Source organism: Gracilinanus agilis, chromosome 3 (assembly GCF_016433145.1).
Source record: "Gracilinanus agilis isolate LMUSP501 chromosome 3, AgileGrace, whole genome shotgun sequence".
In the NCBI taxonomy this organism is placed as follows: domain Eukaryota; kingdom Metazoa; phylum Chordata; class Mammalia; order Didelphimorphia; family Didelphidae; genus Gracilinanus; species Gracilinanus agilis.
Genome location: NC_058132.1, coordinates 12,524,931 through 12,549,290, shown reverse-complemented (window position 1 = coordinate 12,549,290; position 24,360 = coordinate 12,524,931). Strand labels below are relative to the sequence as shown.

The 24,360-nt window shown below is 37.3% G+C and overlaps 1 pseudogene; it reads right to left on the bottom strand.

Annotated features, from left to right (window-relative positions):
- Positions 1-12,344, bottom strand: part of LOC123240752 — a 40,439-nt pseudogene extending 28,095 nt beyond the window's left edge.
- Between the last annotated feature and the right edge of the window lie 12,016 nt (positions 12,345-24,360).

Here is a 24,360-nt window from a genome sequence, read left to right as displayed (position 1 = left end):
GCTGCCCCCTAGAAGTAGATTTTAATGGGATTATATTAAGATGTTAAAAGCTAACTAAGGAGGTTACCTTTTATATTTTATGTACATTTATATATATATATAAATTTATATATAAATATATATAATGCATATAAATAATATATAAATATAATAAATATATATAAATAATATATAATATATAAATAAAATACATATAAATATATAAATTTATATATATAATAAATATATATAAATAATATATAATATATAAATAAAATACATATAAATATATAAATTTATATATATAATAAATATATATAATATATAAATAAAATACATATAAATATATAAATTTATATATATAATAAATATATATAATATATAAATAAAATACATATAAATATATAAATTTATATATATAATAAATAATATATAAATAAAATACATATAAATATATAAATTTATATATATAATAAATATATATAAATAATATATAATATATAAATAAAATACATATAAATATATGAATTTATATATATAATAAATATATATAAATAATATATAATATATAAATAAAATACATATAAATATATAAATTTATATATATAATAAATATATATAAATAATATATAATATATAAATAAAATACATATAAATATATGAATTTATATATATAATAAATATATATAAATAATATATAATATATAAATAAAATACATATAAATATATAAATTTATATATATAATAAATATATATAAATAATATATAATATATAAATAAAATACATATAAATATATGAATTTATATATATAATAAATATATATAAATAATATATAATATATAAATAAAATACATATAAATATATAAATTTATATATATAATAAATATATATAAATAATATATAATATATAAATAAAATACATATAAATATATGAATTTATATATATAATAAATATATATAAATAATATATAATATATAAATAAAATACATATAAATATATAAATTTATATATATAATAAATAATATATAAATAAAATACATATAAATATATAAATTTATATATATAATAAATATATATAAATAATATATAATATATAAATAAAATACATATAAATATATGAATTTATATATATAATAAATATATATAAATAATATATAAATAAAATACATATAAATATATAAATTTATATATATATATATATATATATAGTCTAAGCTCCAGTATCAAGACCATCAGAACATTCAATCAGTCCAAATTACTGTGTTGTCTACTGTGGCTGATAACATAGTTTAGTCTTGTTATACTTATGAGCAAATACGCAAGAGTCATCAGTTCCTCTTTGAGGAATTTGGTAATAGATTTACCATGTTTTCTTTTCCAGCAATGAAATTATTCAAAAACCTGTCTATTGCAAAGGAGACTTCTACAAAAGAAGATTAGGAACATCTCCCTTGGGCCCCCAAGACTTGAAAGATATGTTGCTGTGGTAAATGGGGTGGCTTGTTCTGTTGTTAAGATTTTGCTAAAAAAGAAGTGCCTGTCTTCTGGCTAAAGGTCAATGTGTCTCTGATGATGGCAGGTGCCCCCAGAAGCCATTCATCCATGGGTCAGCCCTTTGTCTCCCTTCCCTGTTGGGAACAGAAGGCCACTTTCAGGTCCTCTTAGTCCTTAGTCCCTTTTTATGGCCAATGGCAGAATTGTTATAACCATAAGGGGGAAATGACAACCTTATTTTATGGAATCTCAAATTTACCATTATCCCATAGGAACTTGCTTTCAAGAAACCCCCAGACTAACCCAGGCTGTATACTGAACAATAGGCCATCAAGCACCCATTGAGCACTCCCAGAAGAGTGGTGGGTGGATATAGTCAAATCTTAAGTACCCTTTTGTCTTCTTAGTTTCTCTTATTGTATTTAGGCCAGCTCCCAGACAACCTAGCTTGGGGCTACAACCTCTTTCCCAAGACCCCAAGATATAAAAAGAATTTCAAGTTCTTTAGTTCAATGGAAATTCTCTTTCTTTGTGTTTTCCCCGAGTCTCAGAGCTCAGATTTTGTGTGTGTCTGTGTGTTCTACAAAAGACATGTTCTTTGGTAACTACTTTGGTGGCCCTGTGGTTTTTTTTTTTTCAGATTAACAGATGAATATTAATGACATTGTTTCCATGTATACACACCAGACTGTTAAGTAGCTTAAGCTCCTTTGCAAAGACTGGGAGGAAGAGGTAGGAAAGTAAAGGAATTTTCTTACAATGGAGAAAAAATAAGAACCCACTTCTCCCTGGAGGAAGGAAGGGACAGAGGGGGAAAAAGGTCAAAATCTGACGCTTCCTGCTCAAATCTGGTCAGCAACAAAGGTCCCTTCCTTTCCTGCTCTGCTCCTAATCCAGTTGACTCCACCACATCCCTTATGCTGCTTCTTGCTCAAATGTCCTAGATGAATTCCCAGAATGGAATTCCAGAGGAACATTGCAACAGTTCTGTATGGTGGATCTTCTCCATAGATCCTTTTCTTTTCCTAATTGTCCTCTAGAAGTCCATTCAAAGTCATGGGGAAGAATTAAAAAATCTCAAGAACTTGGGGGCAGCTGGGTGGATCAGTAGTTTGAGAGTCACACCTAAAGGCAAGAGGTCCTGGGTTCAAATGTGGCCTCAGACACTTCTCAGTTGTGTGACCCTGGGCAAGTCACTTAACCCCCATTGCCTAGCCCTTACCACTCATCTGCCTTAGAACCAATACCCAGTATTGGTTCTAAGACAGAAGGTGAGGGTTTTAAAAAAAAATCTCAGGAATTTTGAGTTGAATACAAGGCTCACAAACAAAAATATTCAATCATCACATTTCTATGGCAACAAATCTTGGCATGGAAAAGGCCTGGAAGGTGGGTTTAAGACAGAAAACTCTTAAGCTTAGTTCTTGTTATCTCTTTCTTCAGAGAGAAATCCATTCCTTGAGACTGAACAGAGCTGCCTATGACCAGAAGAGAAATTGTTTTTCACTGTTCCAAAAAGCCTGGGATACTGTGAAGTTTGTACCTTGGAAATTCTCCCTTCTGCCTAAGCTGTTCTTGTCTTTCTGGACTTCTGAAGTATAGACACAGGCACTGGGTTCAAGATCCTGGAGTGGTTTGCCATCTCTTCCTCCAACTCATTTTTTTTTCTATTCTTTTTTTTTTAAACCCTTACCTTCCATTTTGGAGTCAATACTGTGTATTGGCTCCAAGGCAGAAGAGTGGTAAGGGTGGGCAATGGGGGTCAAGTGACTTGCCCAGGGTCACACAGCTGGGAAGTGTCTGAGGCCAGATTTGAACCTAGGACCTACCGGCTCTAGGCCTGGCTCTCAATCCACTGAGCTACCCAGCTGCCCCCCTCCAACTCATTTTTGAGGTGGCCACAGGATCCCCTAGAAATCCTAAATCTGGAATCCCAGGTCAAAGATTGCATGAGGAATTTCACTCCCGCAGTGCCGGCAGAAGAAAGCTGGCCCCAGTGCGGTGATGGCAAACCTATGATACGTGTGTCAACACTGACACACGTAGCCATTTTCGATGACACACAGCCGCATGCGGAGAAGTACGGGGCCACATGCAGAGGATGAAACATTTGCTGTTGTGTAGTGTAGACACTCACTGCACTATAGCTGACAATTCTACCTATATTAATTTGCCTATTTTGGTTTATTAAATACAGTTATATATTACAATTATACATTTTTGTTATTTAAACTATAAATATCACAAAATTATGGTTTTTTTCTCGAAGTGACACGCCACCCGAGTGATGCTCGGTTTTTTGGAGAATTTTGACACACCGAGCTCAAAAGGTTGCTCATCACTGCCCTAGTGCAACTAGAGATAGCGGACTAAACAAAGGATTCTCTGTCTATCACTTTAGATGCATTTACACTAGTTTTATGATAAGGGTCTTAGCATAGAGGGATACCTCCTGTTTGCATCTCAAACATCATCAGGTCCTCAGGATAGGCAACTCATCCACCTTTATGATCAGCCCAACAATGTATACCTGTGCTTATGCCCCCAGACTCAAAGGCACCCTACTGTCACCTATTCCCCTTGCTTGTCCCCCTTGCTTGTCTCCCTCCTCACCTCTATTTTCCAAGTCATGCAGACTCTATTCCTTTAGGACAATGATTCCCAAAGTGGGCGTCACTGCCCCCTGGTGGGTGCTGTAGTGATCCAGGGAGGCGGTGATGGCCACACGTATTACATTCTATTCTGAGTTCAGTAAATAGTTTCATAATTTCCAGGGGGTGCTAAGTAATATTTTTTTGAAAAGGGGGTGGTAGGCCAAAAAAGTTTGGGAACCACTGCTTTAGGATATACAAATCCTGAATTTTTTCTCTTTGGAGAGGCAGCTTAGTCCTACTCCTACCTCCTTAATCAATTTCTCTGTCTTTGAAGATATCATCAGAGTCTGTCATTCTTGTATGTATAATCTATGACTTCTCTCATGACATGAGCAATATGGACATCTGTATGGCAGGTACAGGGAGGGTGAGAATAAATTCTATTAAAAATAAAGAAATAAAAATTTTTTTAAAGAAATGGTTTCCATTAAGAAAGCTCTAAAATAGTTCTCTTCAGGAAGAGAGAGAGTTCAAGAGAGAATGGCATCTGTGAAATCACAATTCAAATAAAATTGATGGTGTCCATATGCTGGATACTAGTCTTAGCACTTTTAACCCTAATAAGACTCTCTGATCTTCTCTCAGTAGAGAGTACTCATTCCTCAAGTGCAATCTAAGACCCTATGAAGTAGCCGAGGCTACATGGCTTTTCAATGACAATCAGGATCCAATTTAATTCAAATTTTAAAACTGCCACTACATTCATTAGACTATCAGAAATTGATATACAATACCTACTCTAACAAGAGGATTTTGGGAACTAATTAATGGTACTATATTTTTCTGTGACCTGAACAAGAAACAAAATAAATTGACAATAGACAAATTTTGTTGCAATCCCCTTCCTCTATGTCTAATCTTTGATCTCAATGTTTACATTGAGAGTTTTTAAACTCTTACCTTCCGTCTTGGAATCAATACTGTGTATTGGCTCCTAGGTGGAAGAGTGGTAAGGGTAGGCAATGGGGGTCAAGTGACTTGCCCAGGGTCACACAGCTGGGAAGTGTCTGAGGCCAGATTTGAACCTAGGACCTCCTGTCTCTAGGCCTGACTCTCAATCCACTGAGCTACCCAGCTGCCCCCTTTACATCATTTTTAATAGTTATCTTATGCCTGTTGAGATATTTGTTTGTTGAGTATTGTGATCCTATCTGTAAATTGTAGTCCTTCTTCAAGAACATCTCAGATACCTCTGTTTTATCCAGTGTCCTTTTTTCTTTTCATTGATAAATAAGTTCATCATTTTAGAGCATATCATTTTACTCTGGAATCTGAACCCTTTTAATTTTCATGGTCTACTATTAGGTAAACTCTAATTGTGCCTTTTCTCCTCTCTATGGAATAATCTTGTGGCTATTGAAACTCGTTTCCTTCATATTGTTGTAGCCAAAAAGCTGAGACTCATAACTAACAGCTTGACAGCATCATACCCTGTTAAGCAGGGGGGTTTTGATAGCGTCATGCTCTGCTCAGCAAGCCGGTTATCTGGAGCTCACAGTCCCAGGGACACCTCTCCTCCCTAGACAGGACAGCCTTGAAGATTAAAAATCATATCCTGTGGCACCTGGAAACATCCCTATTCCCACTGTCTAGCTATTAGCTAACCCTAAGACACAGGCACCTATACCCTAGCCCTTGAAACATATATATTCCCTCCTTTGAATGTACCACTTGGGATTCTCTTGCTGAGTTCCCCCAGCGCGCACTGGCAATAAAGCTTTCTCCTGCTTTGATTGCATTATCTCATGTGTTCCTCTGGTGGCCACCCATTTGAACCCTAACAATATTTAAAAGTGTTTCTCTTCATTCCTTATAGATGAATACAAATCTTGGAGTTTGAAACACACACACACACACACACACACACACACACACACACACACACACACACACAAAGAAATGATGAAACCATATTGGAGAAGAGCTTCTCTCAGGAGGGAGTACTCAGGGTGAGTAGCATTAGTAAAACAACTGATACAATGATAACATTAGGAAAAATTGCTTTGAACAACTTTAGAACTCAATGTGGGGCAGCTGGGTGGCTCAATGGATTGAGAGCCAGGTCTAGAGACAGGAGGTCCTGGGTTCAAATTTGACCTCAGACAAGTCTAAGCTGCATGGCCTTGGGCCAGTTACTTAAGCCCCATTGCCTAGCCCTTAGGGCTCTTCTGCCTTGGAACCAATAGTCCAAGACAGAAGTTTAGGATTTAAAAAAAAACTAAAGAAATCAGTTCAATGCAAGGATAACTCCAGAATCCAAAAAGAATGAAGATAAAACCAGCCACTTAGCTCCAGTTTGGGAGGTGGGCGATTAATTTAATAACAGACACACATTTGGGGACACAATAGCTAGCATTTATATAGTTCTAAAAGGTCTTTACATATGCTAACTCCTTTACTTTAGCCAAAGTGAGAATCTGCATGCATCTCTGTGTTGGGGCTTGCTCCCTTGTGAGGGGGCAGGGAAGAGAGAAAACATCCCTCTGCTGAATGGGAAGTTTAGGAGATGTAAGAACAAAACCATGTCAATAAATTATATTTGATGGGGGGAAAGAGAATGGGGCTTCCAAGTTTATGAAGGGCTTTTGAAGAAAGAGGGTTGTCGTGGACATGGACATGGGGTCTGTGAATGCTGTTTCATCCCCTCTTTTTCCCCAACTAGGGTCTTTCTGGCTGGGCAGGGCAGGGCCAGTGCCTCCAGGCTCTCAAACTGGGTGATCCAAACTTTTGCCCTAGTTTGGAGTCCTTGAGGCAACCTGGTCCCTCAGTGACTACACTGTGGGTTGGCTCCATCTGGCCAAAGGCAAGGAGTCATCTCCTGGTAGTTAACTACTCGGAACCAATCTAGAACCCTAAGACCAGGGAGCATCCTAAGCTGGAACCAGAGTATCCTGGTGGCATAGATGCCTCTCTTCTTTCCCTGATAATAATTAATAATAATGATAATCATGGCAATTGTGTCACTGTCCCCTTTTTTCTGGCTCTTAAAGTCTAAAAGAGCACTTTTTTCTCAACAGCCCTTCCAAGTGGAAGAGTGCAGAAATTGTCATTCCCATTTTACAGACTGGGAACTGAGCCACTGAACAGTTACAGTGATTGAGAATCACTGCATAATTGACCTTGGAGCATAAAAGGGGTCTGCTAGAAAAGCCTGGGAAGCCCAGAGAAGTGGAGAGGTGGTTGCCCAAGACTATAATTCAGATATTCTTCACTAATATTCTAGTCTGGAACCCCTCTGGCAAGATTCTGGAGCCTAAGGATTCCCTTCTCAACATAAGATTTTTAAATGCAATAGTCTCTGCCTTCTACTGAAAAATGGAACTTACTGACCATTATAGAAGGCATACAGGAGAGAATAATGTTTCAATTCCCTAATCTGCAAATAAAACAACTGAGGCAGAGCTCCAAACCAATAGCTATTTATTAAAGGGACCTAGCTCTGTGCAGCAAATAGCATCCCAAGTCTTCCTCACAGTCTGAGACTCCTGCTTTCTCCAGATCATAGCTTTTATTACCCTTCAGCGTCTCTAAGTACTTTGATGGTCCAGGCAGAGATAGTACAAAGTGTGTGTTTTCACTGGTGGATTCCAAACCCTCAGCACACCCTTAAATCTTGTTATATAACAGTAGGGTGGGCACATGGCACTCAGCCCTTCTTCTCCTGCCTCTCCCCTCCTGTGACAACATTCTAGCAATGAGGCCTGGCCCAGTGTGTTTGCTAGGTTTAGGGTCCAACACTTTGTCAGAGCCTGCCTTGGATGGATCACAAGAAGAAAGTGGCAAAGAGTGGAGGGGCTCTTAATACATCTTGGATCTTTCCATTGATGCTTATGCCATTCCTGTCTATCATATAGTGCTTAAATGTTCAGGCCTAGCATGAAGATTTTTTCTATAACCTTGCAAGTTATGTTGATAAGTTAAAGTTTAATATAAGTTTAACATGAGAAGAAAGACTTTTTTCAACTACGGGAAAGAACCAACTGCATCCAATTATTTCTAATGAGATTTATTCATCAACTAACTAACCAACTAATTATAAATATAATATATATTATTCTGTTAATAACTGAATATCCAAGTAACTAATTACTATCCCTATGGAATCACATTAAACTTGATAACACTGATTAGATGAAAAACTATCAGAAAGATAAAAACTATTGATTGGTAATGATTGGTAACTCATACAAGGTAGGAGTGAAATAATTTCTCACAAGAGAAACCTTATGAACATAATGAATGCAGGAAATCCTTTAACCACAGCTCTTCCCATAGTTCCCATCTTAGAATTTGTTCTGGAAATAAACCCCATCAATGTAAGCTCCGTGGGAAAGGCTTCAGCTTGACCACGCAACTTTCTTTCCAATAGAAAAGTCATAATGGAGAGAAAGCCCATGAATGCAATGAATGTGCAAAAGGCTTTTGCTGGAGCATGAAATTTATTAAACATCAGAGAATTCATACTGAAGAGAACTCATACTAGAGAGAAACCTTCTGAAGGTACAGTGTGTGGGAAAACCTTCAGATGGAGCACACAACTTAGTCCTCATCAAGGAATTCATACTGGTAAGAAGTTTAATAAATGCAATGAGTGTGGAAAAGCCCTTATGCAGAACCCACAACTTATGTCCCCAAAGAGAATTCATCCTGGAGAGAAATCTTATGAATGCAATAAGTGTGGGAAAGCATTTAGCCACAGTTGATCCCTCATTTCCCATTAATGACTTCATACTAGAGAGAAACCTTATGAATATAATGAAGGTGATAAAGTCTTCACTAGAGCTCATCCCTTATCTCCCATTAGTGGATTCATACTAGAAAGAAACTTTAGTAATACAATGAATGCAGGAAAGTTTTCACTCATAACTCCTTATTTACTATCAAAGAATTCATTCTGGAAAGAAGCCTTATGAATGCAAAGAAGTTGGTAAGGCCTTTAATGAGAGCTCATCTCATATCTCCCAATGAAGAATTCATACTACAGGAAAACTTTATAAATGTAACAAATATGGGAAAGCTTTTACTCATATTTCATCATTTACTTACCTTAGAAAATATACAGAATAAAGAGAAGCCTTAAGATGTTAAAGCACTATACAAACATTTTCTCCACTCTTGGTCCTTAAAACTCAATATCTATATCTACTATAATGGCAGAAATATTCTGGTTCACTAAGATTGATTTCAACCTGATTGGTGAGTGCCTAGCCTTGTTTTTTAAAAAACAAATTTGCTTAGTCAAACAAAAAAATTTAAGAGGCTACCATATTGGCCATGTTCAAAAATGTGCCTTATTCTTCATTAGTCAGTCACCTCTGTCAGAAGGTAAAAGTCTTCTTCTTCATTAGTTGTCTGGAGTCATTATTGATGATTGAATTCATAAGATTTAAGTCTTCCAGAATGATTCCTTTTAACAGTTTTGAAAAGGCAATCTATAATAGGTGCCTCCACTTCTTTACTCACTCCCTTACTAACTCCTAGTGGTTTAGTTTCTGATTTAGTTTAGTCAAATTTACTCTATCCAAACTTACCTAACCAAATGGTCTTTTCCCAAACCTCATCCTTTTTTACCTCTATGCAGCCTCTCCTCTTCTCCTTGATACTCTTTTCTTTGAATTGTCCTGACTCTGCCACTTCTTGGTTCTTCTCTTATCAGTCTGCCCACTAACAGTGGGTATCCTTCACAGTTCTCTCCTGGGCCCTCTTCTCTTTTCCATCTATACTATTTCACTTGATGGCCTCATCAGTTCCCATGGTTTCAGTTATCTCTATGCAGATGACTCTCAGAGCTACCTCTCCATCATTAACTTCTTTCCTGACCTCTTAGTAGACTAAATGTCCCATTGCTATTTTAAGCTCAATATGTCCAAAACTGGACCCATTGTTTTTTCTTAAAACTGTCAACTCTTCCTGACAATGCTATTACCGTAGAAGGTACCAACATCATTCCAGCTACCTAGGCTTGCAAATTAGGTGTCATCTTTGACTCCTCACTCTCTCTTTTTCCACCCCATATCCAATGAGTTATCAAGTTCCATCATTTCTAATTCATAGCAGATCTTGCTTCCTTCTCTATTCTCACATTGCCACCATATTGGTGTACCCTTATTGCCTCATGCCTGGACCATAACAATAGCCTTTTAGCTGGTCTTCCTGCCCCATATCTCCCCATGCCAATCTTTCAGTTTAGATGTAAAATCAGCCTTCCTAAAGAACAAATCTGATCATATCACAACCTTCCCCTCACCCCCACCCCATTCAATAACCTCCAGTAGTTTATTGGGGGCAGGAACTCTTTTTTGGGGAGGGGAAGCTTTTCTTATATTTAGCACAGTGTCTGGCACAGAATAGGTGTATTAATAAATATTACTTGACTAACTGATAGTCCTCAAAAGAACTACAAACCATTAATTCCCATAGTAAAGAATGTTTCGGGTCAGAAAGAATAAGAAAAGCATACATGAAACCAACCTTGAGATTTCCCTTCCTACCTAGGAACACTTTGGCAAAGATGACAAAGAAAGAGAATAGGTGATCAGTGATGGATGGGGTTGGGCTTTGGTCTAAGACTCCAAAAAATATAAATTCATAAAGTCCACAAGGTAACACTGAAGATTTCTGTTTAAAGAGAAATTAATGATGGAATAAAAATTACCAGCATATATAAGTGTATATGGTGCTCATGTCCCATACCATCTGTACAGAATATCATTCCTGGTTGTCATTTCAAATGGAGCTTAAGAAGTCATACCTGGGGGCAGCTGGGTAGCTCAGTGGATTGAGAGCCAGGCCTAGAGACAGGAGGTCCTAGGTTCAAATCTGGCCTCAGACACTTCCCAGCTGTGTGACCCTGGGCAAGTCACTTGACCCCCATTGCCCACCCTTACCACTCTTCAACCTATAAGTCAATACGCAGAAGTTAAGGGTTTAAAATAAAATAAAAAAAAAAGAAGTCATACCTGATGGTATATTTTTTACTTTAGCCTAGCACAAAGTCTGGCACATAGTAGGTATTTAATAATTGCCTATGCATTGGCCGAGTTTTGGGGAGTGGCATAGCTAGGGGGAACATTATAGGAAAGGGATGGGGGAAAGGCAGAAAGAGAGAACTGCTCAGGTCTCTGCTAAAATTTCCCAGGCTTCTGAATAGATGGAAGAAAGACAGGAAATGTTTTTATATATAGCATCTACTATGGGTCAGACACTGTGCTAGGGATTTTACAAATATGATCTCATTTGATCATCACAGCAACTTTGAAAGATATGTTCATTATTATTCCCATTTTGCAGTTGAGAAAACAGAAGCAAACAAATGGTAGATAAATGGTTCAGTCACAGACCAAATGTCAAATTTGAACCCAGGTCTTTCTGATATGAGGTCCCATATCCTTTCCATTATGCCACCCAATTGCCTCTGGGATTGCCATTGATTGCAGGCTAGGTAGAATGCACACTCTGCACCTTCACCCCAGCTCATGACTTTCATTAGGAACATTCATCAAAGCATTTTCTCAGTTATCTGGAATGCACTCAGTCTGGCCACCATGGAATGACTTTTAAGCCAGGTCCCAGTCTCCAGGGTTCTCTCTCTCTCTATGACAACAGATGCCTCCCTTCATCCTTCCCACTCCCAGTTTGTACCAAAGGGCCCATGGAATGGAGCAGTACAGCCTCCCCAACCCCACACAGTGTAAGCTCAGAACTAGATCTGTGAGATCAAAGGAGTCTTCCTGCTCACTCTTTATTTCATCCTTTCTTTCCTCTCCTCTCCTCCCTCTCTTTCCATTCTTCCCTCTCTTCTCTCCCTCCTCTGGCTTCTTCCTTCTTAATTTCCCTTCTCTCTCCTCTCGGAATTCAGATCTGGATCTTCCCCAACCCCTCCCCCTCCCTCTAATCCTAATTGAACCCGGCTCCAGGTGCCTCCCAACCCCCACCTTCCTTCCCAGCTCCTCCAGGGCATCCAAGTTCCGGCCACAAACTGTGCTACTACAATTAGGATGGGGGGTGGGGGTCGGGGTCATGAAGCCAGGCTGGGGTAAGTCTGGGCAGCATAGCTCTTCCACCTGGAGACCTCCAGACAGGCCAGGCCCCACCTCCTTTTATGTGTGCTCCCCTTAGGCACACTGCTTTATTTACCTGCCCTCCCTTTATTCCCCAGATTCCTAAGAGCGGAACTCTGCCTCTGAACATCCTGAAGCATTTCACTGGTAGCCATTGAACAAGACTAGCTTATGCCTTCAAGAGGGCCCAAACAGCCCAGTCCATCGGTGGAACTCCTGGCAAGTTTTTCTTGGACATTATTGGGGGTCTTGTAGATATTGGTTATTTCTCCTGGGAGAGGAAGCTTGAAATCACTCCTCCAGAACCAGGAAAACACTTATTTCAGAGAACTACCAGTTCCTATCTCAGAGGATCTGCCTTTCACTTTTCAGATCCTCATCTCTTCACAAGATCAGCAGTCTTGCCTTTGACTCCCATCAAGGTAGCCCCCAGATTTCTCTTCCACCTGCTCCTGTTCCAGTTTGTGGGGTTCTGAGCCAGCATCCCTAATCTTCAGAAGGTCCTTCTCTGTCCAGGCCAGTCCAGCAGTGAGGCTGAAAGACAACAGAAGGGTAAGTAAGATACATTCAGGACTTAGCATCTTGAGGTGCTAAATCTGAATTTAGAACCAAACTTGAGTTGAAATAGCACAGCATCAATCAAAACCAGTTGTTATTCAAAGTTCTAAAAATGCCCTCTGTTTTTACCTCCTATTTCTTTCCTTTAGACTCCCTCCTTGAAAATTCAGTGAAACTAAACCAAGAAACTGACTGTATCTGACCTCTTTTACAACATTCTCTTATTAACCTGGTTCCCACTTCTTTAGTGAGGGATGGAAGGAGAAGGCTTCATTGTCTGTTCATAGGGGGAGGGGAGAAGAGAGAAATAGAGCAAGAATGATCATTGTGATTAATCCAGGCTCAGATGCTTTTTACTTTTCCCCTCTTTGTTACTTTAGTCATTGTACGTATTCCTTTCTTGGGTCTGACCACTTGCTTCTGCATTAGTTCTGAGAAATCTTTTTGTACTCCTCTGAATTCTTCCTGTCAATTTCCTCTTATGCCTCAGAAATATTCCATTCCATTCTCATTTTATATGCAACAATTCCTTCAGTCATTCCCTGTTCAGTTAGCCATCTTTCTTTCCTTGCTCATTGTATCAGGATATGTATTTTTATAAATATTTGGATGTTTATAGGACTTTTAGCCCAATTTTTTACCTGTTTGGGTCATATGTGCAGCAGTGGGATTACTGGGACAAAATATAAGAATCATTCCTTAGTTTTTCTTACATTCCTTTAACATCTGAAAGCTTTGAATCAAGTCAAAGCTTAACCCAAAGTGCCTAGTGCTTTCACTTCTCATAGACTCCTGCAGCACACAGTAGAAACCCAGATCACCTGCTTTTAATTCCTGACTGACCTGTACTGCCTCAATTACCTAGGACAAAGCAGTTAAGTTCTCTTTGTTTCTTTTTTCTTTTATTTTTCAGTTACACGTAAAAACAATTTTGACAGTTGTTTTCTGACATTTTAGGATTCAGATTTTCTTCCCCCTTCCATGCAGTAAATAACTGATATAGGTGATAGTTATACCAGTGCTTCCATGCCACAAATATTTCCATATTGCTAATGCTGTGGCAGAAGATGCATATCACATACAATAACAAAACTCATGAAGGAAATGAAATAGAAGATGGCGTGCTTTGATCTGCAGCCATTCTCCAACAGTTCCTTCTTTGGCTATGGAGATAGCATTTTTCATTGGGAGTCCCTAGTGGATATCTTAGAAACTTGTTTTGCTGATAAGTTTAGTCCACAGCTGATCATTGTACAATATTTTCGTTACTGTATATAATGTTCTCCTGGTTCAGTTAACTTCACTTTGCATCATAAAGTCTTTCCAGGTTTTTCTGAACTTATAACTGTTCATCTTTCCTCATGACACAATAGTATTTTATTATAAACATATGCCACATTTTGTTCAGTCATTCCCCAATTGATTCCTTTTCAGTTTCCAATTCTTTGCCACTACAAAAAGAGATGCTAAAAATATTTTAGTACAGGTAGGTCCTTTTCCCTTATCTCTCATCCCTTTGGGATACCTACCCGGTAGTGGTATTGCTGGGTCAAAGGGTATGCATAGTTTATGGACCTTTGGGTATGGTTCCATATTTTTCTCCAGAATGGTTTTATCAGTTCACAGTTCCATCCATGCTGTATTAGGGTCCCAGTTTTTTCACATTCCCCCAACATTTATCATTTTCCTTTTTGATCATATTAGTTAATCCGATAGGTACAAGGTATTTCAGAGTTATTTTAATTTTCATTTCTCTAATAAATAATTGATTTGAAGCATTTTTCATATGACTTTAGTTTTGAATTCTTTGAGAAATGGCTATTCATATTTTCAATTGGGAAATGTTTTGTTTTATTATAAGTTGAATTTGTTTTTCTATTTTTGAGGGATTGGACTTCTGTCAAAGACAGTTACAATAGACACATTTTCCCAATGTATTGTTTCCTGTCTAATCTTGTTTGCATTGGTTTCGTTTGTACAGAAACTTTTTAATGTAATTAAAATTATCCATTTCATTTTTTGTAATGTTCTCCAAGTCTTGTTTGATCATAAACTTTTCCATGTTCCCCTAATTTGTTTGTGGCGTCACAACTTATTTCTAGATAAAGTATTTGTTTTTGACTTTTATCTTAATGGTATGAGGTATTGGTCAATATCTAGGTTCTTTTATATTGTTCTCCAGTTTTCCCAGCACTTTTTGTCAAATAGTAAGTTCTCCCCCCTACCCCAAGACTGGGTTGTTGGACTTATTTAACAGTTGGTTATTATAGTCTTTAACTATACTGTATTTTGACCTAAGCTATTCCATCGATCCACTACTCTTATTTCTTAGCAAGTATCATTTTTTTCTGATGATCACTGCATTACAGTTTGAGTTATAGTATAGTTAGGCCTTCCTTCTTATTTTTTTTTCAATAATTCTCTTGATAGTCTTAGCCTTTTGTTCTTCCAGATGAATTTTGTTATTATTTTTCTAGCTCTAGGAAATAATTTTTCAGTAGTTTGATTGGTACGGCATTGGATGGGTAAATTAACTTAGGTAGGATTGTCATCACTATATTGGCTCAGAATATCTATGAACAATTAATGTGTTTCCAGTTGATTTGATTTGTGTGAAAAAATGTTTTGTAATTGTGTTCATATGGTTGATGGTACAATTAACTTCTTGTTAGCATCTAAGACTCAAATTGTAGAGATGATGTCTACCTATGAACTGATCCAACCATTCTGGAAGCAATTTGTTGTGTTTTTTTTGGGGGGGTGGAAAATTTTATTCAATTGATTAATTTAGAATATTTTTCCCATGGTTATAATATTCCTGTTCTTTCCCTCCTGCCCCCACACCCCCTCCAATAGCCAAATCTCAATTCCACATGTGTCATTGATCAAAACCTATTTCCACATTATTGATATTTCCATTAGGGTGATCATTTAGAGTCAATATCCCCAATCATATCCCCATCAACCCATGTGAATCAAGCAGGTTTTTTCCTTCTGTGTTTCTACTCCCAGAGTTCTTCCTCTGAATGTGGATAGTGTTCTTTCTCATTAGTCCCTCAGAGTTGTCCTGGATCATTGCATTGCTGCTAGTAGAGAAGTCCATTATGTTAGATTGTGCCACAGTGTAACCATTTCTGTGCATAAGGTTCTCCTGGTTCTGCTTCTTTCACTCTGAATCAATTCTTGGAGGTCTTTCACATGGAATTCTTCCAGCTTATTATTCCTTTTGTTGAGCACAATAATATTCCATCAGCAACAGATACCACAGTTTGTTCCACCATTTCCCAATTGAAATACCATCCCCTTCCTTTTTTGCCACCACAAAGAGCACGGCTATAAATAATTTTGTACAAGTCTTTTTCCTTTTTATCTTTTTGGGGTACAAATCCAGCAGTGGTAGGGTTGGATCAAAAGGCAGACAAGTCTTTAAAAAAGCCCCTTTCGCGTTGTTCCAAATTGCCATCCAGAATGGTTGGATCAATTCACAACTTCACCAGCAATGCATTAATGTCCCAGTTTTGCCCCATCCCCTCCAACATTTATTACTTTCCTTTGCTGTCATATTAGCCAATCTGCTAGGTGTGAGGTGGTACCTCAGAGTTGTTTTGATTTTCATTTCTCTAATTATAAGAGATTTAGAACATTTTTTCATGTGCTTATTGATAGTTTTGATTTCCTTATCTGAAAATTGCCTATTCATGTCCCTTGCCCATTTAACAATTGGGGAATGGGGATTTTTTTCTACAATTGATTTAGCTCCTTATAAATTTGAGTAATTAGACCTTTGTCAGAGATTTTTGTTAAAAATATTTTTCCTCAATTTCTTGCTTCCCTTTTAATTTTGGTTACAATGGTTTTGTTTGTACAAAACCTTTTTAATTTAATGTAATCAAAATTATTTATTTTAACATTTTGTAATTTTTTTTAAACCCTTAACTTCTGTGTATTGGCTCCTTGGTGGAAGAGTGGTATGGGTGGGCAATGGGGGGTCAAGTGATTTGCCTAGGGTCACATAGCTGGGAAGTGTCTGAGGTCGGATTTGAACCTAGGACCTTCCATTTTTAGGCCTGACTCTCAATCCACTGAGCTACCCAGCTGCCCCCTGTAATTTTTTTCTAACTCTTGCTTGGTCTCAAAATCTTTCTTTTACCAAAGATCTGACAAGTGTACAGTATTTTGTGTTTGCCCAATTTACTTATAGTTTCCTTCTTTATATTCAAATCATTCACCCATTCTGAGTTTATCTTTTCATGTACGTTGTGAGATGTTGATCTAAACCTAATCTCTTCTGGAGGCAATTTTGAACTATGCCCAAAGGGTTATAAAACTGTGCATACCCTTTGATCCTGTAATCCCACTACTGGGTCTGTATCCCACAGAGATCATTAAAAAAGGGGAAAGAACCTACTTATAAAGAAATATTTATAGTAGCTCTTTTTGTGGTAGCAAAGATTTGGAAATTCAAAGTATATCCATCATCTGGGGATTGGCTGGACAAATCTTGGTATATTTTGGTAATAGAATAGTATCATGCTATGAGAAATGATAAGCAAGATGATTTCAGAAAAAAACTGGAAAGATCTACATGAACTGATACAGAGCAAAATAAGTGGAACCAGGAAAACATTGTATGTTGTAGGATGATCATCTGTGAAAGACTTAGCTACTCTCAGCAATACAATGGTCTGAGGCATTTCTGAAGTACTTATGAAAAAGAATGCTATCCACCTCCAGAAAAGAACTGTTGGAGTCAGATTCAGCAGATCAAAGCAGACTATCTTCCAGATTCATTTATTTACAGTTTTACTTTGGGGTTTTGATTTTATGAGTATTCTCTACAACAATGACCAATATGGAAGTATGTTTTGCATGATTAAAAAAAAGATACCCACTTAACCTTGTTTGAGGAAGAGAAGAGTCCTTGTAATAGTAGTCCACTTACCATCTCTATTCACCAGTTTGATGTGTTGAACTTTAGAGTTGTGTCATTTGTGTATTTGTCTTATTCCCAATAGAAGCCATTGCTCTCATGTGAATCAAGATAGTTGGTTATTTTTCTTTTGGAAAATCACTGCTCCTGTCCTTTGACCATTGATCTGTGAGGAAGGACCCCTGATCTGAAGAGTCAAGTCTAGTTCTTTTCTCTGTGATAACAATATTGTATCATAGATATTTAATGCAAAAGTATGTCCCCTCACTCGGTAATTTCATTTATCACATATATATGTATGTATACATGCATATGAGCAAAATCTTTTAATTTTATGTTCTCACAATAGTCTATTTTATATTTAAATTATTTCACAATCAATCAAGCATTTGTTACTTGTATACTGTGCACTAGATTCCCATTGGTGCTGGGTATGTGAGGACAAAAAGGAAATAATCTCTACTCTTTCCCATTCTATTTCTTGATTGTTTATATATTCAGAGTTGAGAAAGTGTACCTCTGTTTTCCTCTACTTTTGAAAAACTGAGCATAATATTATTGTATTATTTCTAACATCATATATATTTATATCTTGTCTGTAAGTAGTGATTTTACATGTTCTCTTCCCATTAGACTCTTGAGTTCCTTGAATGCAAGAAGTGTCTTTTGCTTTTCTTTGTATCCCCAACACAGTTTTCGGCATTTGGTAGAGTTTTAACAAAAGCTTGCTGACTGCTTATTGACATTATCTTACATTGAATATGGTATAATACCATGGACAGCAATGTGGATAGAACCTAGGACTTGGGGTCATGAAGACTTAAGTTCAAATGGACACTGGAACAATTGGATGACCTCTCAGACATTTATTATATTACTTCCCACCATGCATTCTAGGGTTCAACCTTCCTGTCCTACTTACTGTTCCTCACAGAGGAGCCTCCGTCTTCTGTCTCTTTAAGTCTTGGTCCTGGTTGACTCTCATGCCTGGGTTGCTTTCTCCATTATAATGTTTTAGATATCTCTCACTTTCTTTAACCCCAGATGAAAAACCACCTTCTTTAGGCGACTTCTCCTGGTTCACTGGGCCCAGTTACTGTGGCCTTCCTTTCTATTCATCCATCTATTCAATATATATCTTGTATATATCTATATTTATATTTGTGTAAGTGCTGAGTAAGGTCTTTAAAAATATTTTGTGATCAATTACTGAACATGATTAATCATCTGGAGCAATTTCTTTGCATTTTCTCTTGACTTCCCTTTCATGCATCATCCTTTCCATATCACGACTCCACATCATGACTTCCCCCACTGGGATCTCAATATATCATGGGTTTCATAAGAAATTGAATGGGAATTTCTTGGATGCCACAGATGATACTTGAAGGCCAGCAAGTGACAGAAGAAGTTTAGGAATCCAGAAATATATAAAATATATGTATAGTATTGTATAATAGCAACTTATTTGATCTTTTAATGCCATAAATAAACATAAATTCTTTTTTAAGGCTAAAGTAAATAAAAAAATCAACATTTATAAAAAGAATGCAAAAGTAAAAATATTCCATATTGTTGGGTGCAGGGCCAATAAACCCTGTGATATGAAAGGGAATGTCTATAATTTTATCTCCCCTTTATTTGTATTTCATACCTTATTCTAAATTCTTGCTAGAGGCAACTTCTCTAGAATTATGTTATCAATAGTAATTATTCATTAATAACACAATATTGCCAATAGTAAGTAAATGCTAGCAAGGAGAGAGCATATCCTTCCCTTGCCTTTATCTTTATTTGGAAGGTGTCCAGGCTTTCTCCTTTGAAATAATAATAATAATGATGGTGGTGGCAGTGATAGCAATGATAATAATGATGACAGTAAGTCTAGTGGATGCATATATACACAAAGAGATTAGTATTTGATCTAATTGAATTTAAAAGAATTTTAAATTCCTTTCCTACACATTCTAGTGTTTTTTTTTTTAATTTTTTTAAACCCTTAACTTCTGTGTATTGGCTCCTAGGTGGAAGAGTGGTAAGGGTGGGCAATGGGGATCAAGTGACTTGCCCAAGGTCACACAGCTGGGAAGTGTCTGAGGCCGGATTTGAACCTAGGACCTCCCTTCTCTAGGCCTGGCTCTCAATCCACTGAGCTTACCCAGCTGCCCCTTCTAGTGTTTTGTTTTTTTTAATGGTTTGTTTTTATTTGTTTTTTTTTATTTTAAACCCTTAACTTCTGTGTATTGACTTATAGGTGGAAGAGTGGTAAGGGTGGGCAATGGGAGTCAAGTGACTTGTCCAGGGTCACACAGCTTGGAAGTGTCTGAGGCTGGATTTAAACCTAGGACCTCCCGTCTCTAGGCCTGGCTCTCAATCCACTGAGCTACCCAGCTGCCCCACCTTCTAGTGTTTTTAATAAAAATGAGAGTTGGGTTTTATGAGAATTCATTTCCATGCCATTAATATAGCCATTTTTTAACTGATGTGTGTATCCTCAAAATTAAGCCATTCCTGCATCATCAATATGAGTCCAGAATGTTCTAAGGAGATAATTTGTTGCTATGATGCTTTAGTCTCTTTACTAAGTTTTATTTTAAAATTTTGCACTTTATCCATTAGCAAAACTGGAGTACAACCTTCTTCATCCCTTTTTGTTCTGGGACGTCAAGAACATAAAAGAAACTGGGTATTATAATTCCTTTCTCAATAGTTCACAAAATCATTCACAATGTAATTATTTCTCCTGACATTTTTGTTCAACTGCATTTGATCAGCAGCTTTAATCAATTGTCCTTCCTACTTGTTTCCTCCCAACACAAACCTTGAGCATTTATCTTGATGATGCCTTGATGATCCCTCAGTGAAGATTTCTATTTCTTGTGGTCACATTCTGGGAGTTTTATAGGCAATCATCCACACTACTGGAATTTTTAGTAGCATATACACAAACTGGAAAATCCAAGTAAAAGTTTTTGGCCCTCTTTTTGTGCCAGAGAAGGTTCTTTTTCTTTTGTGGAGTACTTAAGATACCGTATAAGATTTAGGTTAAGTATTTGGTCATGGGCTATCTGTAGATGAATGTTACAATGTCTTAATTTCCAGCCTCTGGGTATCATCTGCTAGTTTTCACGGTCTTTTCACGAGCTTTTTTTTTTTTATTTTAAACCCTTAACTTCTGTGTATTGACTTATAGGTGGAAGATTGGTAAGGGTGGGCAATGGGGGTCAAGTGACTTGCCCAGGGTCACACAGCTGGGAAGTGTCTGAGGCCAGGTTTGAACCTAGGACTTTCTATCTCTAGGCCTGACTCTCAATCCACTGAGCTACCCAGCTGCCCCTTTTCATGAAATTTTAACTTTTTTCTTGGGTATATTTGTGGCATTAAAAGATAAAATGTGTTCTTATTATACAATACCATACATATGTTTTATCTATTTCTGAGTTTTAAAACTATCATCTGCTGGCCTTAGCATGTCATCTGTAACTTCTGCAAAAACTCCTAAAAACTTCCTATTTAATTCCTCATGCTTATCTGCAATATATCAAAGTGTTACGGGGGAAAGTCTCAATATGGAAGGGACAGCTGTAATTGGAGCTTAAGAATTTGTGATATTTCTTTTTATTGTGTTCCTAGAGAATTCATTTTGCCCCTTTTTATTTCCTTATTTTAATTTTCCTTTCTGTACATCTGTCCCTTTTTCTTACTGAACAAATGAACCCAAGTTTGTCTTTTTTTTTTTTCCTGAGCTTTTCCAAAAAACAGCTCTTGGTCTATCATTTTGGGAGCCTCTCTTTTGCCCAGTAGACTGGTTTTCTCTGATTTTTATAATTTCTGCGCTACTGTGGAGTTTGGTGGTTTACTCTGTGGCTTTTAAAAATTGTCTAATCCATTCATTAAACCTCTTTTAAACATTTCATCTTAAAATGTGTTCCCTGGGGGCAGCTGGGTAGCTCAGTGGATTGAGAGTCAGGCCTAGAGACTGGAGGTCCTAGGTTCAAATCCAGCCTCAGACACTTCCCAGCTGTGTGACCCTGGGCAAGTCACTTGACCCCCATTGCCTACCCTTACCACTCTTCCACCTAGGAGCCAATACGCAGAAGTTAAGGGTTTTAAAGAAAATGTGTTCCCCAAGTTCTAGTCTTCTAGATTATGAAGATGAGACAGTGATATTTTATGATAGAATCAGAAGTCAATAAAAATGGTAAGCGCTGAGCCAGTCTCTCACACACACAAATGAAAGTGATTTAAATGTTAACACACAGGAAAGGAAAGACTTGTCAGGTAATAATCAAACCACTAAGCTTTCAAATTAGTACAGAACTAGATGCATAAAAATGGAAGAAACAAAAATGTGACTTGCAACAGAATGACTTGGTGATGATGTGTTTAAACAAGTTATTTATAGGGGTAAATGGATTAAAGAAGATGGGGAAAAAGGAAGGAGAAAAGACCTAATTTGTTGTATGGAATTAACATAATCTTCTCTTAGCTTCTATTCAGTAATCATAAGAAGTTGACCTCACAAACCTCAGAAGTGACTCAGATCGCCTCAAAAGTCAGAAAACACTTCAATTACTTGCCAAGAGGAGAAAGATGGCAGCTAACATATACATATACTTGTTGTGCTTGCTTCGGCAGCCTATATACTAGATAGAATATATACTTGTAACACCAGAGAGAAAACGAATTATGAAAGAATGTGAGTAACAGAAGTGGCATAAGACAGAAACTGGGAGTAAATTTTTCTTTTATTTTTTAAAACCCTTACCTTCTGTCTTAGAATCAGTACTGTGTATTGATTCCAAAGTAGAAGAGCAGTAAGGGCTGGGCAATGAGGATTAAATGACTTGCCCAGGGTCACACAGGAAGTAAGTGTCTGAGGTCATATTTGAATCCAGGACCTACCATCTCCAGGCTTGGCTCTCTGTCCAGTGAACCACCCAACTACACAAGAGTAAATTTCTTTAAAAGACAGATTGCTGGGGGCAGCTGGGTAGCTCAGTGGATCTAGAGACAGGAGGTCCTAGGTTCAAATCCAGCCTCAGACACTTCCCAGCTGTGTGACCCTGGGCAAGTCACTTGACCCCCATTGCCTACCCTTATCAATCTTCCACCTATAAGTCAATACACAGAAGTTAAGGGTTTAAAATTATTTAAAAAAAAAAAAAAGATTGCAGAGAGAACTAATTCAGCCAAGCCTTTCAAAGAGTATTTCAGGGTCAAACAAGTTAAAAACAGAAGATGGAAGGGTAATACCTCTGAAGACTGTTATCTCAGTTCTTTTAATATTAGGGGAAATGCCTCCACCCAGTGGTGTCCTGGAGCTGACTCATCCTGGCCCTAGAGAATAATTGCCAAATTTTCATTGTGAGCCTTTATACCTTCCGAAATTGACAAATGCTATAAATTAGGGCTTAATTTATTGTTTTGTTGATTTCTATACTTACAAAAGTGATGAAGAAAATAATACAGGCTAACCCTGAAAAGGTGTCATTCATACATTTTTTTCCCTCAGAGAGCCAAGGTGTTAAATGTTTACTGGAATACCTCTGTCTGCATTCTACCTTGAACTTGACCAAAAGAGTCTTGTGTTTTTTTAGAGGAAAAAAGAGTTTACCTGAAAGGGAGAGAACCATGAGGAAAACAGCTGAATTAAACAAAGTATCCATAGAGGGGATTCATGCTGGAAGGGATAATGTTACAAGGAATCTGAGGTATTGATTCACAAAGTATCTGAATAAAGATAAAAATCTAGGATTCCATTAGTGTAGTAGCACATGCTTTGAAGGAACTATACTAAATTCCGCTTGCACTCAGTGCCCCAAAGTATGCACACTGTATCCTTTTATGAACCAACACTATAGATCTCCAATCTCTATTCAATTCCTCAAAGATAATCAGTTAAGAATTTATCATCCAGCCTTGGGTATATTTATTAGAAAGGGGTTAAAGTAAGGCCCCTAAGTGGCTCAATGGATTAAGAGCCAGGCCTGGAGGTCCTGGGTTCAAATTTGTCCTCCAACACTTTTTAGCTTATATGATCCTGGGGACGTCACCTAACCTCAATTGTCTAGTCCTTACCACTCTTAAGACAAGGTTGGGGGAGGAGAGAGAATTAATGGAATTACAATTTACTAAATTAGTAATAGTAACTACTAAAGTATTTATTATAGAAAGAAAAGCTCATACAAAGCATCCTCCCAAAATATGGTCTTATCATAAGTATATTCAAAGTCAAAGGGGAACTGGACGTAAGCTTAAGGGAGTATATGTGGCAAAGGATTAGCTCATAGCTCCTTCTTGTTTAACATACTTTTAGCTTTGTTGATGCTGAAGAGGTTCCCCTTAGGAATGGTATAGCTCCTTTAGTGTAGGGGTCAGCAATGGATGGCTCTTATGAGGGCCAGATGTGGCTCTTTCTGCAGGAGCCGTAAAGTCCATTTTTTTTCAGGAGCGGCACTGTGAGCACTGTACGGCTCTCACGAAATGACATTTTAAAAAATGTGGCGTTTATGGCTCTCACGGCCAAAAAGGTTGCCGACCCCTGCTTTAGTGGGTTCTTTGTAGAACTGAGAATTGGTGTCCAGTTTGTGAGTCTATTTCCTCTTCTTCTGCCCCCTGTATTTCCCAGAATACCAACATATTCCTAAACAAACCTTTAAACCCCATTACGATATATGCTT